Raw genomic sequence first — 20,449 nt, 5'->3', positions numbered from 1 at the left:
ATCTGTCTTGGAAAGTTTTAAGGTTTTATTCAGATTTCAGAAACAGATTAAGGCGGACTATGTGGTCCTTAGTATTTCTTAGAAAACGAAAAGGTCATCAGATTGGAAAATAAAATTGCTTTATTTAAGATCTAAGCTAGTAGATTATATGAGGGAAAGCAACCAAACCAAGAGCAGCTGAAAATCATTTGTAACAAAGAGGTAAAATTATGCCTTGCCCTTCTTCAGTGCTTTTTTTTTTTTTTTGTGCTCCAAGCATTGTGTGTTAAAACATTATTTCATTTTATTCCTCATTAGGCCAGTGTTATTATTTCCATTGTATGAATTCAGCATTAAGGTATTTTGTTGTACGGTGGGTCAGTCGTGTCCAACTCTTTGCCATCCCATGGACTGCAACATGCCAGGCTTCCCTGTCCTTCACCATCTCCCAGAGCTTGCTCAAACTCATGTCCATTGAGTCGGTGATGCCGTCCAACCATCTCATCCTCTGTTGGTCCCTTCTCCTCCCGCCTTCAATCATTCCCAGCATCAGGGTCTTTTCCAATGAGTCAGTTCTTTGCATCAAGTGGCCAAAGTATTGGAGTTTCAGCTTCAGCATCAGTTCTTCCAATGAATAGTCAGGGTTCATGTCCTTTAGGATGGACTGGTTTGATTTCCTTGCAGTCCAAGGGACTCCAACACCACAGTTCAAAAGCATCAATTCTTCAGTGCTCAGCCTTCTTTATGATCCAGCTCTCACATCCATACATGACTACTGGAAAAACCACAGCTTTAACTAGATGGACCTTTGTTGGCAAAGTAATGTCTCTGCTTTTTAATATGCTGTCTAGGTTTTTTATAGCTTTTCTTCCAAGTAGCAAGCATCTTGTAATTTCATGGCTGTAATCACCATCTACAGTGATTTTGGAGCCCAAGCAAATAAAATCTCTTACTGTTTCCATTGTTTCCCTATCTATTTGCCTTGAAGTGATTGGACTGGATGCCACGATCTTTGATTTTTGAATGTTGTTTTAATCCAGCTTTTGCACTCTCCTCTTTCAACTTCATCAAGAGGCTCTTCAGTTCCTCTTCATTTTCTGCCATAAGGGTGGTTCATCTGAATATCTGAGGTTATTGATATTTCTCCTGGCAATCTTGATTCCAGTTGTGCTTCATTTAGTCCAGCATTTCGCATGATGTCCTCTGCATAGAAGTTAAATAAGCAGGGTGACAATATACAGCCTCGAGGTACCCCTTTTCCAATTTGATCTCTGGTTGCTCTGCCTTTTCTAAATCCAGCTTGAATATCTGGATGTTCTCAGTTCACATACTGTTGAAGCCTAACTTGGAGAATTTGGAGCATTACTTTGCTAGCATGTGAAATATGTGCACTCATGCAATAGTTTGAACATTCTTTGGCAATATTTAATGCAAGGGAATGCAATATTGCTTGTTACTCCTGGACACGGACTCTGCTCTCTCACCCTGGATGGTCACTGAATTTGTTTTGGGAACCAAGAGATACAACATCCTTAATCTGAAGCATAAAGATATAAATTTAAGATTTTTCTGGAATGATACTGTACAACAGTATATAAAGGGAAGCCTCTATGAGATGTAGGAGCATAGCTTTGCCGCATCTGTGTGTGTGCGCATACGAGCAAGAGTGTCATCTGGGCTTTTTTGCCTGTGGATGATACATGTGCGGCAGAGTCTGTGCACACGTGTATACCCTTGAGTGTGGTCAGGATATTGTGTGTGTGGGTGATGCATGAGTGCATATGGCTGTGCATGTATGTGGTCTTTTCCTTCCAACTGATAAGCCAACTCATTTTTGTTAAATATCTATCTTGTGAATTCAGGACTTTGTTTTTTTGTAATTTTTGCAACCCTTCATCTAGAGCACTCAATTTTCCTCTTCCTGTGTATCCTCTTTCTTCCCATCTTTTTTGACTTTCTGCTCATTACTAGTTGAACCATAAGATAATAATGAATGGAAGAAAAATTCAAACCAGTTCACACAGTATCTTCTATTCCTGTAAATGCACAAAGACTAGTAAATGTTCCTTTCTCTTTGTGTAACATTTGACTGCCCTATAGATTTTAATAGTGGGGCACATGTTGGTTAGATCTGATTTAGTAATTGGGAAATGATTATGACACATTTCAAGGTCTTATTATAAATTTTCAAAAATGTCTCTTGATTTTCTTTTTCTCAAGATTTATTTCTCTGTTTAATCTTGCTTTTCATGACTGCTAACTATTGCTTTTGGAATATTTATCTTTGTGTAGCAGGCAGACAGGAAGAAAAATAAAACATCAGCTTTTCATTTAAAACATTGTCTGTTTGCAGGTATTGCAAGATTTAGAACCCAGTCTCAATCATTAAGCAGAGCAATGTATCTTCTGATACTCACAGTTTACTTGTGAGTGTCTGGTTGGAAAGTATGAAGAACAGTAGAATGAGAGCATGCAACCCTTCTAGAGATGATAGAAAAACCAGAGGTTTCTTAGGATCGATGAGGGCAGGGCTGAGAAGTCAAAGCTTCAGTGTGCCTGAGCAGGAGAATGAATAGTAAATGGTGTTTCCCTGGAGAATAGTTAGTTCCTATTAGGGGCACTGGTGTCAATTCGCATAATCAGTCTCACAGATACCAAAAACGAAAACACACTCACCCTCACACATGTATATGGTGGATTTTGCATTATTTAGGAATATTTTAATGCAGTAATTTGTAGATTGGGAGATAAAATCCTTTTGTCTTCTTATTTGGTGCATTATAAATACATATAAGAAGTCTGTTTCTAAAATTTGTTAAGGAGTGAACAAAGACCTTGCCTTATAATAAAAGTGGAAATATTTTAGTAATGAGAACACTAAACTTCTAAATTAGTGGGAAAACAAATCTACAAGCTGACTCATAAAATTCATTTCCCTCTGTGTGAGTTCTGAAGCACTCCGGAATATTTATTTGTTCAAATAAGTGTCTTTGCTCAAAAAAAAATGTTTTGTATGTATTACTATGTGCTAGATTAAATTACTACATTGTTATTTATATCCTTGGCTTTCTTTCCTACCCCTTCCCCTCTCATTCTTTCTTCCCTTTCTTTCTCTCTTTCCCTCCTTCCCTACCTTCTCAATTTCCTTTCTTCTACCATTCCTTGAGGACAGAGCTCAGAATTAGCAGAGAGTCTGGTGCTGTAGAATCCTCTGCTGTTTGCTGGGCATCGTGTTCAAAGTGCTGGACTGCTCTCTGGAATGACAGGGGTGAGGCGATGGCGAGGTCACCCTGCTGATGGCTGACTCTGCTCTTATCTGGCATATCTGGTGCATGCTGCGGTAGATGCTCTGAGAATGTGGATGAAAGGTGGAAACTCAGCCTCGGATGAAGTTAAATCTGGAAAAGTGGGGTCACACTGCTGAGCCAAAGCTCTGGTGTGTGAATGAATAGGGAACTTTCTGAAATGATAAGTAGGGTGGTTTGTGATCCCAAGGGGGATGGGAGACAACATGTGGCTTTGTTTTATATTTTTTTTCCTATTTAATCTTTAAACTTTTTGTGTGTTCTTCCCATTACCCAATTGGTACTTCCCATCCCTTACTTAATGTCAGAGAATCTGCTGTCATTGAGTCTGGAACTGCTAGTGATGAGACAGAATTGTACTTGTATCGATTCTCCTGTCATCCACCCTTGTGGGATTCTGTAAGGTGTCCTTTCTCTCTGTGTTTGTCTATTTCCTCCCCTCCTCCCCATGTTTGTTCATGCACAGGAATGAACAGGATGCTTTGGTACATGTGGAGATATGGGAAGAGTCTGCACAGACTAGAATATCTTTATATTTCTAAACGGCAGGATGCTGTGGGCTGGGATTTCGGTAGGAGACAGTAAAAAATAGCAGCTATGTCTATAAGCTTTACACAGACTCCTTGGGCATACAATTTTGGTCTCAAAACATTATGCTTCTGCTTTAGGCAGTTATTTCCTAGCTAAGTATAATCCCCCAAATTCTTTAAGGACATCAACAGGCAAGTCCTCCAATTGCCTTTACCCCTGATGAAATAGAAACATAAACCAGTAGTGGTAGAAAAGAAGTCATTATGACAAATGATGCTAACTCAACAAGGGTTCATATTTCAGCACAGGGAAATATGCAACCCACCTCTGAATCTAGAACCTCAGGATGGTCTTATAGAGAATAAGATGAAATAGAAAGTATTGATTCCAGTTCTGCAAGGGTAGAAAGAGGTACCTTATGTGAAACTGCTGTGCAAACTGTGAAGTGCTCTACAAGTAAAACAATATTACTATCATTTTAGATGCTAAAATTCAAGCATGATTAGAGACATAGAAGTAATTATTATTATCTTGGGCAAGTGAAAATTTCTCAGAGTCTTAGTTTCCTCATTTGTAATATGGGGTAATGATACCTACCTTATAGAGTTGTCAAAATTACATATAACATGTGAAAACTGCAAGGCACAAGCTGGCAAATAGCAGGCATTCATTAAGTGATAATTACTTTTTATTATGATTATAACAGATTTCTAAGCATCTGCAATTTTAGAAGACTCGTAAAGAAAACCTTTCTTTAAAAATTATTAATAAAACAGGTATACGTATTTCCATCTACTGTGGATTCTAGGTGCCCCCAAAATAAGAAAATATCTATGACTTTATATTTCAAGTTTTAGTCAGCATGGGGGATTTCTGAGAATGAAGTTTAAAATAGAGATGCATTGGAATGTCTGAAAGGATAAAACATAGAGAAGGAAAAAAATGACAGAAAGCACAACTGTGAAGGTAGCAGCCTCGGACCAGCGGTGATTTCAGAATGATGATGAGCTCTCACCACTCTGGTTCAGGACTGCTCCAACTTCATGCGCAGTGGGGAATCTTCTCTGCCCTTCAACATCAAATTGTACATGCATCTTATTTGTAACAGAACATTGAAAAGTCAATGAAGGCAAACCTGGTAGGCAGCTACTGCCAGAAAACGTCTGAATCAATAGGTCACTGTCAGCATTGTCTTCCCCAAACAAAACACAAAACTGTATTAACCAAAAGCATGACAGCACTGGGAAATTTCCTCAGTACAGTAACTTAAGCAACATACACCTCAGGAAGTAGGGTTTCTGACCCGACAGGTCAGAAAATAGCAATGTAATGTTATTATGGATCATACTACTGAGGATCCCCTGAGACATGGTTCTGAACAAAAGGCAAAGTCATACCCTTAAATCCTGGCTCATTTCTATAATGTGAAAACATTAACAAGCTAACAAAAATTATTTTTCTGAAGCTTAACAACTACTATTACTCTATCACTAAGGCTTCTATGCACTAAGCAGAAATAATAACAAGAACAACATGAAAACAACGGTTTTCCATTGGCTAAACTTCAAACACTTGAACTTGACCTTCATGATCTCATTCAGCCTCGACCGTCACCAACCATACCATGTGCTTGAGTAAATTCTTTAGCAATCAAAGTAGAAAACCAGCGTGGAAGTCAGCCATGTAAGGTCAAGATGGATGCCTTTTTACTCTGTAAATTTTTTCAGGCTATGCTAAGCCATATCCAACTGGATTCCAAGTATTTCTTATCTTTGTACTGTTTGTACTATGCTATCGAATTTTAGACTGTCCACCCATTCCACTAGAATGTGAATGACTCCAGGGTGGAGATGGTGTCCTGCCCTGCATATAACACCATGCAAGGCATGTGGGAGGCGGTAGTGTGAAGTGGCAGAGAGCTACAGCCCTGCATCTAGAGTTCCAACTCCTGTCACTTACCAGCTGTGAAAAGCACTTAACCTCTCTGATCCTCAGCTTCCTCATCTGTAAAAATGGTGCTATAGCTTGTCTACTAGAAGATATACACAGATATAAACATGTGTATGTGTGAGTGTGTCTTGCATTCAGTAAATTCTATCTGTAAAATTACAAGCACATAAGAAACATTTGTGGAAAACATGAAAGGATGAATAGATGATTTCTTATTAAGATTCATCCAGTAATTCTTGAGCAGTGTTTCATAATACATAGATGAGTAGTTAAATGGTAGTGTTAAAAAATTTGAAGGCTACAAATTTGCATTTTTATTTTGAATCAACAGTCCTCTTCTTATCATTCTATTTAGTTTCAGAGATATAGCAATTTAAAAATACCCCTAGGTTCTCAAATTTCCTAAAGAAAAGTTGATGGATAAAAACATCAATCAGATGACTGGCTAACTCTAGTCACAGCAGTTAAAACATGGCATATTCATGACTCATACACCCTAATTATGTTAAACCTATTTCTTTTGCTGATTACCTACTCAGCTAGCTTTCTGTGATTAATTTTAGAGTTTATGACATAAAAAGATAGCTGTCCTAGAAGTCAAAAACTCATTGCATTTCTATATTTGCATCTTGTTAGGAAACAGCAAAAACATTCCACATTGGACAACACCGTTATTCAGTACGTTATAGGATAAACAGATAAGCAATATATAGCATATACACACAATGGCTTATTATTCAGGCTTAAGAAGGATAAAAACTCTGACACATTCTGTAGCGTGGATGGATTTTGAAGGCATTATACTAAGTGAAGTAAGTCAGATACAAATACTGCATGATTCCACTTTTATGAGATATCTACAGTAGTCAAATTGATAGAGAAGGTAGAATGGTGGTTTCCAGGGGCTGTGGAGAAAGGGAATGCGGAGGTATTGTTTAATGGATACGGAGTTTCAGTTTGGAAAGATGAAAAATTTCTGGAGGAGCTGGCTGGACATCAGTGTGAATGAACATAATGCCACTGAACTGGACATTTAAAAATGGTTAAAACAGCCAATTTTTATATTATATATATTTTATCACAATTTTGAAAAGGTCGAGATAATGATGGATTTGTACAGGGCTAAAGATACAACTCTTAAAGAAAAGTTTATTGTAATGGAGTGTTTGGAGATGTGGATTAATCCAGCTTTGAGGAAAAATAAGAGGGAAGAGAGTTTTCAATAAAGCCACTGCTATGATAGACCTGAGGGAAAAAAGTAATAAGTTTGGTTAAACTAGCTCTGAGCAACTGCTCAGTCTGAGTCTGGGATACAAAGATGGTAAGCCTACTAAGTGCGGTGAGGTCACGCTCTCCTGCAGATAGAAACTCTTCAAACATCGTTTTGGTACAAGTAAGTCTGAAATTTGTTTACGAGTATGGATTTTAGCACTACATAGACTCAGGTCTGTATCTGGCTCAAAAATTAAAAGACATGTTATATTAAGAAAGTTACCTTGCCTCTCAGAATCACAGTATGCCCATTTATGAAGTAGGGGAAATTTCATGTAAGTGCTCTGTGCTCTGCTTAGTCGTTCAGTTGTGTCTGACTCTTTGTGACCTCATGGACTATAGCCCACCAGGCTCTTCTGTCCATGGGGCTTCTCCAGGCAAGAATACTGGAGTGGGTTGCTATGCCCTCCTCCAGAGGATCTTCCCAGTGCAGGAATCGAACCTAGGTCTCCCATATTGCAGGCAGATTCTTTACCTTCTGAGTCGCCAGGGAAGCCCTGTAAAGTGCTCAGGAGAAAGTAAGTGTTAAGGGTGACAACCACTGCTGTCAGTCCCAGGACACAGGCACGGCAGGCGCGGCCTCCTCTGCCACTTCCATAACTGTTGATACCAGCACAGAAAGAAAATAGCATTTGTTTCATCATTACTAGTGGCGTTATTCTTGAAAACGTAATCATTATATTTATATCTAGAGTTACGGTACAAATGAAACTTTAGCATTACTTGCTTGATCTGAGTTGTCTAATGGAACAGGTGGTACAGATGGTTGTGATGGACTGAAAGTTTATGTCCCTGCACAGGGCCTGTGGTTCCTGTCCCCAAGTACTTCCACCTACACCACCTGAGCTCATCATTTCAGAACTTTGCACTGTGTACAATCTCCTATGTCATTTGCTTATTTGGGTTAACAATTGTGTGTGAGGGGCTTGTGGGGAGCAGAGAGAATACAGGGTTGCTGTGAATACTCTGAGCCAGTTTTTTTCTTCTTAGAAGTTTCCCTAAACCAGCTGCGATGAGGCATGCTGACCAAGGGAAAAGCAGGGTTAGGAAATCAGAAGCTGAAACCATGTTACAGAAAAGGCAGCCGGAGAATGTAGGACGGGAAGCAGAATTACATCAGGAAAAAGGCAAAGGTTAGAAAGAGATAAGACAGTGTGGAAAGTGGCTTTACTTCTTGTTCAAATTTTGGACAGGGTCGATGGAGTGTCAGGAGAATTGCTGCTGTCTCCCCTCATTCATCCCAACCCCGCTCCTGATGCTTTGAATACAGTGGCTCAGCAGAGACTGTAGGTTTTCATAGGTTTGTTTGCGCAACAACTGAGTAAATACCCACCTCATGAAATAGAAAGAAAACATAAGAGGTGGGGGACAGCCTGTATTGTCTCCATTTTTTTCAGCTGCCTCAACAACAAATTTGGCTCTTCCTTTTGTAAAAATATATTGACAGTTGTTCAAATCTTACTGTAATTGAAAACAATGGACATATTAATAATTACACAGGTAAGCAGGCCTATCTTTTCTAGAGTTATGTGAATAGGCATAATCCAGAGAAGTTTTAAAAATCTTGCATACTAGAATACAAACCAATGCATTTTGGGCACTTGTTTAGAGACCTTATTTCCTCGGTCTGAAACATTTTGTACCAATTCATAAATACAGGCTTTGCCAGGATACTTTTGAAAGTGGAAAATAAAAACAATAGCAGGGTTAAGCAATTTGTATTATACAAGAACAGGAGATGTAAATTACTCAAATGTACAATGGAACATATGCTGAACCATATTTTTCACATTTCAGAATAGGAATTAAGTAAAATTTTCTGTAGTATGTAAAGATTAAATTTTAAGGGAAAGAGACAAACAAGATACCATAAACTACATTTTGGTGATAAACGAATTGTTATTATTAATACTGGGATATACTTACCTTTACAGGTAGAAGAGAATTTGACATAAAATGGGAGAGTGGTGTTGCTATTGCTATTCCTTGTCAGTATCATAGATATTTTTTATGATATTTGCAAAATAAAATGGTAGATATGAAATTTGCTAACAGAAAATGGTTGAGGTACTAAAATGAGGAGAACCAAAAATGATTCTTTATCATGGGGGAAAATCTGCAAGATAAAAATTTTGTTATGTAAGATTTCATTGATGAAAGAGCTTTGTGATTTCAATTTTTCACATATAAAATTTTATTTAAGTTTTTAAAAGAAGAGTGTTTTATTTTTGCCATGTAGTGGCATAAACTGCCCTTAACTTTACAGTGGTGTATGTAATGTGTTTGGTATAATTTATTTCTAGAAACCTGCTTGGCCCACAGTTTGGTTAGATTTATTTTCTCTGATGAAAATGACCTCATTTGTGAGTTGAAAGGAAGGCATTTCAGGGCAGGGTAGAAAGCGTTTTTGATACCCTTCATGTCAAGGTGCATCCTGATTCAATTTAAGAACCATGAAAACTGTCAAAGTGCTTCAAGTCTTACTTTTGACCTCTCTGAGAGGGACCCGTGCTATCGACCCTGTCTCATTTCAGTAGCACTTGCTTTAGGGAGGACGAGGCCTTCTAGGAGACGGCTCATGGTAGACTCCTACTGTATCAAAATCAAATTTCATCTTGCATTCAGGATTTCTAACCAGGCTTCATTCATCCTTTTCCTTCATACCTCCCTTCCTTTTTATTCCTTGCAGACTTGTATGTGTTTTAGGGTTTTAAAATAATTCCCCTCACCTATTTCAAAGGAAATATCTTAAATAGCAATATAATACAGCAGTACTATTTGCTGGTATTGTTGTACTAACTTTTGTAATAAACATTTAATTCTGGAATTCTCACATGAAAGCCATAAAGTAGGATTTATTATTTCCATTGCAACACATGAGGACATTGAAGCAAAGAAGTTAAGTTGTCTTCCTGAGGTCTTTCAGCAAGTATGTGGCAGAAAAAGGATCTGAATGCAGCTCCTCCCTCCACTGCCAATGTTCCTAATTACCAAAATGAATAACACAACCCAAAATAATGCCCCAGTGCAGACAAATAGGTAAATAAATCTCAATGTTAGCGCCGATTAGATTTAATATTAATCACTCAGATAGCTGAGCCATTTGTTTTAAAATCTTACTAACTTTTAGACTCCACATATTTTTAAAACCACATTGCTGATTTTAAAGCAATTCCCTTTCTCTATTGTAACTATACAATTTATTTCAGAATCATGAAAGATGAGAAAATTTTCAGAACAAATAACACAAAAGACTAATATCACTGAAAGCATCCAATCAAAACTTAAAGTTTCTATCGACTTCTGCTGAATAAGTATAAGAGCTAACTTCAATGTAGTACTTAAAATTTCGGGCTCTACTAAATTATCCTAAATCCCATTGCTAACAAAAGTGGAGCTGAGTTTTGAACACAAAGTCAGTTCCCAAAGCCAGTACAAGGCTATAATATGATTACAGAAGGCTCCTACTCAGGTGGTCTAGAAAATACCCCAAGTCATGAAATAGAGTTTAATTTTGCTTTATCATGAATAATAATGATTGTGGGAAACCCGTCTTACCCAATGTCCTAAATAAAGCAACAAAATTCTCAGTCATTTAGTAAGACAAAGTGATTCTGACCACGGTGCATCAGATGACTAACTTCCATTATGGTAAGTCAAAGTACTATTATTCTCTTTATAAAATAGACATTGCAATATTTGTAATTACTAAATAAAAGCTACTTGATTACAGAGCCTGTTCTGTGGTCACACCTGTATTTTAACACCTGGCACAGTGTAGACCACAGACACTCACTAGCAACTACTAAAAAAGAATAGTGAATAAAGGAATCAATTTCCAAAATTTGACAAAACATTTTAAGGGAATAAGTCCAGATAATGTTATAAGCATAGAAATCTAAGAAGCACATCTTGTAAGCATCAACTTAATTGTCAATTAATTTACAAATAAAATGTAGAATAAATACAGTTCTCTTTCTTTAGGTGATCTTTTACACTTAAGGCTATCATTCATTTCAATTTTGGTTCTACTCTGTCTATCTAAAGATCATCTTTAATAATTAAATTCTCCTACCATGCTTTAATTTTATCATATGAGGGATAAATAGGCATGATGCAATCTAATGTTTGTGGTAAAAAGTGATAAAGTAGTATTATATGCACATGTGCATATAATACTACTTTATCACTTTAATAAGTGATATATTCTTTACTTTACCTCCTCCCACCACGCCATCACTCGTGGCTAGAAAATGAAACAGGCTTTGCCTTCATCAGTTGTGAAGGGTTTACCTGAGAGTGAAAACTTGAAAAGGGGTAAATCATGCAGAGCTGAGTTCAAATGGTAACTCTGCTGCTTACTAAGTTAGGCTAACTTTATAAGGCTTTCAATTCTTGCTTTCATCATCTACAAAACCATTACAACAAAGGAGAAGTTCTTTTGATACCAAATGAAATTTAATTGTGTAAATAGTAGAGCTTCTGACACAAGCTAAACCCAGTAAGTGTTCCTTTTCCTTTCCTACTCTCTTATTTTTTAATAAGAAGTCTCTCAGAACTATGTGTGAGAAAGCTGATCAAGGTTAAGGGTAAATTATAAATTCAAGAAAAAGGGAATTTTTTGCTGGATGACTATTATTGTCTAAAACAGATATCAATCAATAACTTTGATTTCATCAGCAATGACAGTTATAAATGAAATACTGGATTTCCAAAACAGTAAAGGCAAATTTTCACACAATAGGAAGTTGTTCTTTTTATAGAAAAGGTTTTATATAACAATGTAATAATCAAAATTTATAATTATGCATCACTGTGGCAATCTAATTAGCTCTCAGAAAGTCTCAGGAAGTAGATTGGAAAAAACATTTTTCATCATCCAGATATAAGAGTAGAGACTTAAAGAGATAATTGCCTAATTGTTGCTGAAGGTACACTGAGTGTATGTATCATTGTTTACCAGTAGTAATTTAGCTGTGTCATCTTGAATGTCATCACCTTCCCTGGGACTCCTCACTATGAGAGGGGGAGTTGATGAAGTCTAGATTCAAACTCAGATTCTCTAATTCTTTCTGCTATAAACATCATCCTAAATATATGACAAAATTTTTGGCAGGTAGAGAGTAGGCATTATTTATATAAATTTATATAAATTTTCATTAGAGCTTTGGTTGAAAGAAGTTTAAATTTTGAGAAGATGATATTCGAACCAGTTTAAGACCCTCAGTTTTTCTATAGAGCTTTCAATTAACATGATAGATAAGAAAAATAGTGGGTGGTTAATAAAGTCAGAGTTCTCCTTGATTCCATCACTAGATACAAGAGCATAGATAAATGACTTGTCTTACCTGCTTCTGTCTAAATGAGGATATTACAGGAGGCAAGGACTATAAAATAACATTAGACCAGATAAGTTTCTTCCATCAATCCCAATAGTATTTAAAGAGGTTTAACAAATCTAGAAAAATGTAAAGAGTTTCTAAGAAACCTTCCCGAGCATCTGATTTTTTCAAACGTATCCTCTCTGTATTATTATTTTCCAGTGTATTTAGAGTCTATAAAGAGCTGATCCATTGAGTTATTAAAAGTACCACTGAGTGTTCAGCAATTGAGAAGAAAATTATTAATATGCAATATCCAAAATTATCCTCTGTCCTTATTTTCTTAAGCACAAGAAGTTTGTGAAATACAACTACAATGTGCTCTAAAAATCTTTAGCAATATTTTATCAATTACCATTTTGTAATGATTGTTTAAAATGCAAGTTGTAAAAGTTCATTTAATAGTAATGGGCTTATAATACAAGTACATATTCTATAGATAAAAACAAGAAAAATAATCATTGTAATATACAGTCTCTTCACCTTATATCATGCTTTACTCAAAGCACTGACACCCCTTACTCATGAATTCTCTGGAGGTTAAGACATAAGGCAAAATGGCTGTCTGGGGAGGCCTTACAAATAGCTGTGAAAAAGAAGAGAAGCAAAAGGCAAAGGAGGAAAGGAAAGATATAACTATTTGAATGCAGAGTTCCAAAGAATAGCAAGGAGAGTTAAGAAAGACCTCCTCAGTGATCAGTGCAAAGAAGTAGAAAAAAACAATAGAATGGGAAAGACTAGAGATCTCTTCAAGAAAATTAGAGATACCAAGGGAACATTTCATGCAAAGATGGGCTCAATAAAGGACAGAAATGGTATGGACCTAACAGAAGGAGAAGATATTAAGAAGAGGTGGCAAGAATACACAGAAGAACTGTACAAAAAAGATCTTTATGACCCAGATAACCATAATGGTGTTATCAATCACCTAGAGCCAGACATCCTGGAATGGGAAGTCAAGTGGGCCTTAGGAAACATCACTACGAACAAAGCTAGTGGAGGTGATGGAATTCCATTTGAGCTATTTCAAATCCTAAAAGATGATGCTGTGAAAGTGCTGCACTCAATATGCCAGCAAATTTGGGAAACTCATCAGTGGCCACAGGACTGGAAAAGGTCAGTTTTCATTCCAATCCCAAAGAAAGGCAATGCCAAAGAATGCTCAAACTACCACAAAATTGCACTCATCACACATGCTAGTAAAGTAATGCTCAAAATTCTCCCAGCAAGGCTTCAACAGTATGTGAACCATGAATTTCCACATGTTCAAGCTGGTTTTAGAAAAGGCAGAGGAACCAGAGATCAAGTGCCAACATCCACTGGATCATCAAAAAGGCAAGAGAGTTCCAGAAAAACATCTATTTCTGCTTTATTGACTATGCCAAAGCCTTTGACTGTGTGGATCACAATAAACTGTGGAATATTCTTCAAGAAATTGAAATACCAGACCATCTAACCTGCCTCTTGAGAAATCTGTATGCAGGTCAAGAAGCAACAGTTAAAACTGGACTTGAAACAACAGACTGGTTCCAAATCAGGAAAGGAGTACATCAAGGCTGTATATTGTCACCCTGCTTATTTAACTTATATGCAGAGTACATCATGAAAAGTGCTGGGCTGGATAAAGCACAAGCTGGAATCAAGATAGCCTGGAGAAATATCAATAACCTCAACTATGCAGATGACACCACCCTTATGGCAGAAAGGGAAGAGGAACTAAAAAGCCTCTTGATGAAAGTGAAAGAGGAGAGTGAAAAAGTTGGCTTAAAGCTCAACACTCAGAAAACTAAGATCATGGCGTCTGGTTCCATCACTTCATGGTAAATCGATGGGGAAACAGTGTCAGACTTCACTTTTTTGGGCTCCAAAATCACTGCAGACGGTGACTGCAGCCATGAAATTAAAAAACGCTTGCTCCTTGGAAGGAAAGTTATGACCATCCTAGACAGCACATTAAAAAGCAGAGACATTACTTTGCCAACAAATGTCCATCTAGTCAAAGGTTTGGTTTTTCCAGTAGTCATGTGTGGATGTGAGAGTTTGACTATAAAGAAAGCTGAGCACCAAAGAATTGATGCTTTTGAACTGTGATGTTGGACAAGACTCTTGAGAGTCCCTTGGACTGCAAGGAGATCAAACCAGTCCATTCTAAAGGAGATCAGTCCTGAATATTCATTGGAAGGACTGATGTTGAAGCTGAAACTCCAATACTTTGGTCACTTGATGCAAAGAACTGACTTATTTGAAAAGACCCTGATGCTGGAAAAGATTGAAGGTGGGAGGAGAGGGGGACGACAGAGGATGAGATGGTTGGATGGCATCACCGACTCAATGGACATGAGTTTGGGTAAACTCCGGGAGTTGGTGATGGATGGGGAGGCCTGGCGTCCTTTGGTCTATGGGGTCGCAAAGAGTCCAACACAACTGAGTGACTGAACTGACTGACTGACTGAATATACATGTGGCAACATCATTCTAATTCAGATTACTTTGCTTCATAACTATTTTATAGAATTTTAAAGAAATAAAATATCCTTTTTAAATTATGTACTTTGTGTAAAGTGAAGCAGCACGAGGATACTATTCAGGTAGGTAAGCAAAAGAAAATTCTTTCCCTGCCTCTCTCACACTTCAAAAACAAACAAGATAAATCACATATATATCATCATTAGCATGATTAAATGTATTTAATCATTTAAAATTAAGATGTAATTCATGCATTAAAGTTCTTCAGGTGTTAGAAAATCTTATTATGTAAGTATAATTTGTATATATCCTAGAAAAACTATTTATGAATTTCTTTTTTTGCATCACACATCCTTTCCATTGGATTTTATTCTATTTTGATATATATCAAGATATAGATCTATCATCTTGTTTCTTCATTTTACTTCAGTGATTCTGTTTTAGATAAATGCATCTGCAAACTCATTTCAAAACTACCAGGGTATGAAAATAGTGGTATACCATAGGTCATCAAAGTGGGTTTTGCTTTTCTATATTTATTTTTTTGCTCTTCACATATTTAAAATTTACAATTGTTACATCTAGGAAATCATTATAATATCACTAGTTCTACTAGAAAGAATGACATCAAGAATGCACTTAATTTTGTTTAATAAGAACATATTTAGAAAAGCAATTATTACTATCAAATATTAGCTATGTAAGGAAATACAGGTCATAATTAAGCTGTGAAAAGGTTGGAAAGAAAGGCATTAATGAGATTAAGCTCCATTTTAAAGACTGGATAGTGGCTATTTTTTAATAATTCTAATTTAATGACTATAAACAAGCCAAGTACCTTGTTTCTGCTTAAAGTTTTGTTCAAAGTTAAAAAAATTTTGCATCACATGCAGATAATGTGAGGTACTTTGATTAAATTTTACTTATTACTTTTCTTCTATAGAATTTAAAATGATATGAAGCTAGTCAAAAGATATGATGGAACCAACATAAACATTTCTGCCACATATAATGTATCACAAGGATTGCCCTGGCCTCTTATCTAAGAGGATTATAGGATAAATGATTATCAGTTTGCTCCAGTAAATTGAAATTGAGTTTTAGAAGGCTGCACTTTATTTAGTATGTTAGTTTCTTATCTTAGAAAATACCAAGGTGAACATTTCTATTAAAAAAAAAAATTAAGGATTTCTAATTTTATAGAAGCTCTAGAATAATAATTGTCTCATTAAAACACTTACTGTTCTTTTGGAATTCTGGGGTATTTTGTTCTTTGTTTTCTTTCTTTTGGGTGTTTTTCCTAAAAGGAAACAATATGCACAGTGGTTAGGTGAATACACGTAGTATAGAGTCATTGCATATTGTCATGAACTATAATTGCTTCATTTTATTATTTAATGTTTCTACTTAAACATCTTGCAATATATACATCCAAATACAATACAGTACCATATGTATGCTTAGTAGATACAGTATAAGATGGATAGGATAGGGATTTTAAAGTTGAAGATTTAGAGATCAAGGTTCTGTGCATAGTTTATACAGTGATTTTGTGGAAGTTATGCTATTGCCTACATTATAGTTTTTCAGTTTGAAACTGAAATGCTAGTAATTTAGACAGACATTGTTGGAGAATGTTCTATTATTTTATTCAGTAGTCAATTACCCTCTTGCTATATTGAAAGTGAAAGTGAAGTCACTCAGTTGTGTACGACTCTTAGCGACCCCATGGACTACAGGCCACCAGGCCCTCCATCCATGGGATTTTCCAGGCAAGAGTACTGGAGTGGGGTGCCATTGCTATATTGAGTATCGTATAATTATTATAAATTAAACTTCTACATCTCATGTTATTCTTAGATTTTATATTTTCAGTCAAGTTAAGAGCACTTCAATATACTATACTTATTTGCCTGTTTTCCAAGGCAAATCAGGTCCAGAATTTCCTATTGTGAGTATATATACATACACATACTAGTATCTATATGCATTATATCCATATGCACACACATATATACATAATACTACTGGGGTAAGGAAAAAACCTCACATCATTACAGAAAGGAAAACTTTCAGTTTAGAGAGGAAAATTAAATCCTTCCCAAGAGTCAATATCACGAATTGTTTTAATGTAATAAAGATTCAAGAATTTCTGATCTGGTTTGACAAGTTAGCAACTCACAAATGAACAATATCACTGCCACACAAGTACCGTTTTATTATAAGTTCTCATTAGTTTCGGTCTTCCAAATATTTAGAATGAAAACCAAGAAATAGTTAAAAATAGGTTGATAATAGGCTCATTGCTCTGTTTTATGAGTTCTCACAGTGTCTATTTTACACGTAACTATGAAAACATTATAATGCCAGAAGCTCTGGCAATTGGCTTACATAGGAACTCAGTGGAAAAGATCTGAAGTGACAGCTATATTTTCAAAGCTGCATTTAGAGCATCTGTTCAACGGTTAAGACTCCAAGGTCTCCTTTCATTTTAGTCCTGCTTGAAACTCGACTGTTTTCTAGCAAAATCCATTAGAAAGAGCAATGGTAAAACTGCATTTAGATTTACCTGACTGCCTCTTAAAACATGACTCTGAGCCACAGTCAATTTTAGATAAGCTTTGCATACATGGTTCCTGAATACTGACACTTTTCTTATGTAAAACAAAAGCTACAACAGAATGCTGTGGACATACACATTAAGGTAACACGGTGACATAAATCTCTTTGTAAGAAATATGGGGAAAAATCTGTTAGAGCAAAAGAAGGCTTTCTACTAAAAAACTAAAATATTTGACATTATATATATTGCATGTTATTACTTACCAAGGGGCAGGCTTCCCAAACGGATGCCGTGAAAAGATTAAACAGTTTTTGTGACTTATGAGCCATCTGCAGGGATTCGATTTCATTTTGGTCTTGTATACATATCTATCACAAGGATGAATGGGTAAGCCTGTTCTACTGTAAGGAACAAATAACTATTTTATTTTTAATCTATGTGCTGAATATGGATGTGCATAGTATTTTTCTGGTAGCTAATTTCTGTCTCTTGCATGTGTAAACATCTCTTGTTTTTAGAGGGAAAGTGTGAAAATAACATGGGAGGATTTTGTACCTCCCGTCATCTATCTGGATTTTCAGTAGTGTAATTGCTATCAGTGGGTCTAACTCAGTTTTCTGACATCAAGACTTGGTACTTTTGCATGTTATTACAATACTTTAAAAAAATAAAATGAATCTGTTTAGGTAGGTTCATTTACTTTAAAACCAAAGGCTCTTTCATGTTCTTTTTATCTAGTTTTAGAAGGAAGCTTGACATGGGGGAAAAAAAAGAAAAATTTCTGAGACTTAGGGATTACTATTGCTCAACAGTGACTAGAAATCACTGCTAAAACCCTGTAGCCCTCATCATAATTCTATTTACAGAACTAAGTAAAATACTTAGTTCTGTATTTTATGCAGTTCATTTCTCTAGTTCATGCTTTGGGCATCATAAATACTACAAATCTGTGTTACTTGCTTTTTTTTTTTTTTTGAGGGGAAGGAACTAATTGCATTCACTTTAATTCTAGACATTTAAAAATACACAGCTTTTTTTTTTTTAAGAGGACTTTTAGATTAAAAAATGACAATATTTACACCCAAACTTTAAAAAATATCTCCAGTATTTCATTCTGATGAAAATATTGATTTTAACTGAGGTTTCACTAACACAGCACACAGCTAAATATTTATTTAGGTTTGGATTTAAGTGCTTACTGCAAATCTGTGTAACATGGCTATTTGTAAACACTATTCTTTGGCTAGAAAGGCAACAGTAGCTCTCTCCCAAGTTTTAAATTTCAAAACTGCAAAGTAGTGATAAACTCAGAGTTCTCTTTATTTTACTGTCTTCCTATAATGCCAAAACTTGCAGTCACAACAGGGCTTTACAGCTGATGTGCTGTTTCCTCAGCACAGATATTCCTATTGCTAATGGATTTTGGTAGCCATCTTTGGCTTAACTTTCTATTCTTGGAGCAGTAGTCATCCTGCAGAAATTACTTTAAAAAGAGATTCTGTCCAGGTCATTAGTGACTGAATATAAGCTTTGAAACAAAAAAGTAAAGCACAGCATGACAACTAAATGGATTACACGATTCTAGATTGGATCCTAGGCCAGTGGGACAAAACACTTAGCTATTAAGAATGTTATCATGACAGAGGATGAAATTTGAATACGGACTACAAATTAGGTAATTGTATTATGTCAATGACATATTACCTGTGTTTGATTCTTGTTTTGTATGATGTAAGAGAATGTCCTGTACTCAGGAAATACATTGAAATATATGCTAAAGTATTTAGGATAAGTCATACCCTGTCTGCAACTTATTCTCCAATGGTTTGAAAAATATACGAACTGTGTATACACACATATAATATGATGACTGTATATATAGGTATATAATATGATGACTATATATATATAGGTATATCATGTTTTATGAGACTAAAAGAGAAACTGACATATAGGATAAAATATAAACAGTTGGTTAACTGAGGTAAAGGGCACATGAGAACTTCCTGTCCTATTCTTGCAATGTTTTATGAAAGTTTGAAACAGCAAACATGACCCCAAAAAAGAATGTAAAACTATCTATTAAAAAACTTAATACAAAATGCCATTTTTCAATATCTCTATGAAACACTGCCCTGTGGCTACTCTTATTTTGTTCATTAGGCACAAGATGGTTTTATTCTGTCTGTAACTACAAAAGATAATGACATTTATCTGGATAACTATCAGGGAGTATTAGGTGATAAAAGAAAAATATTCCATCAAGTAACAGAGTAAATAAACAAATGTTCTGTAACGATGCAATCACTGTAGTTGCTGGTAGGAATAATCGGGCAACAACACAGAATATAGACTTTCTTTTAAAGGAAGATAGGAGGCCAAAAGGCCATAGTAGAGGAAGGAACATTTTCTATTTTTTTGTGTGTAACCATTGACAATCACTTAAGATGCTTAAGCCTAACAAGCCTGCCAATACAATAGAAGCAGATATTTACCAACAAAGACTGAAGTGGGTGGGGTCAGGGGAAGGATGAAGGGTTTGCTCATTTTTTTGATGTGACATTTTGTTATACAAGTAAAAACATACTGTAAACCATTGGTTGGCAGTCAGAGTTATAACAAATCACATACTGGGTTCAACCACATTTAACATTTTCATTATACTCAAAATAATTATTTTAGAATGGGGGCCTGATAATGAGGCAAAATGGCACCAAGTCAGGAGTCAGTTTGCACCTTGAAAAGGACGATGAGAACTAATTAAATGAAAAGCTGGGGGAAGTTAATTGGGCCTGGGTGAAGATAAAGACATTATCAATGCGTGAAGAAATAAAACTTTTTAAAAAGGGATAGCAGAAAGCCACAGTGAACACAGCTAAGGGAGAAGATACCTAAAGAAACAGTGTCATGAACAGAAGTGTGCCTAGGGGAGCCTCTGTTGGCCTTCAGCTCCTAGGATTGTGCCTATCACACAAATAAATGTTTTTTGGATGAATAATATT

At 35.9% G+C, this 20,449-nt stretch overlaps 1 protein-coding gene across 8 annotated transcripts in view; it reads right to left on the bottom strand.

Annotated features, from left to right (window-relative positions):
• Positions 1-20,449, bottom strand: part of SYT1 (synaptotagmin 1) — a 608,049-nt gene that overhangs the window by 385,354 nt on the left and 202,246 nt on the right. For 7 of the 8 annotated variants that reach the window (XM_061415614.1, XM_061415607.1, XM_061415613.1 and 4 more), the window contains one exon: positions 16,126-16,184. The exons of the other annotated variant lie outside the window; for it this stretch is intronic. The gene's annotated coding sequence lies outside the window, so the exon portion shown is untranslated. The remainder of the gene's footprint in view (positions 1-16,125; positions 16,185-20,449) is intronic. 8 annotated transcript variants of the gene reach the window in all.

This window comes from Bos javanicus, chromosome 5 (genome assembly GCF_032452875.1).
Source record: "Bos javanicus breed banteng chromosome 5, ARS-OSU_banteng_1.0, whole genome shotgun sequence".
NCBI classification, from domain to species: Eukaryota; Metazoa; Chordata; class Mammalia; order Artiodactyla; family Bovidae; genus Bos; species Bos javanicus.
This window is presented reverse-complemented; position numbering and strand designations above follow the sequence as displayed.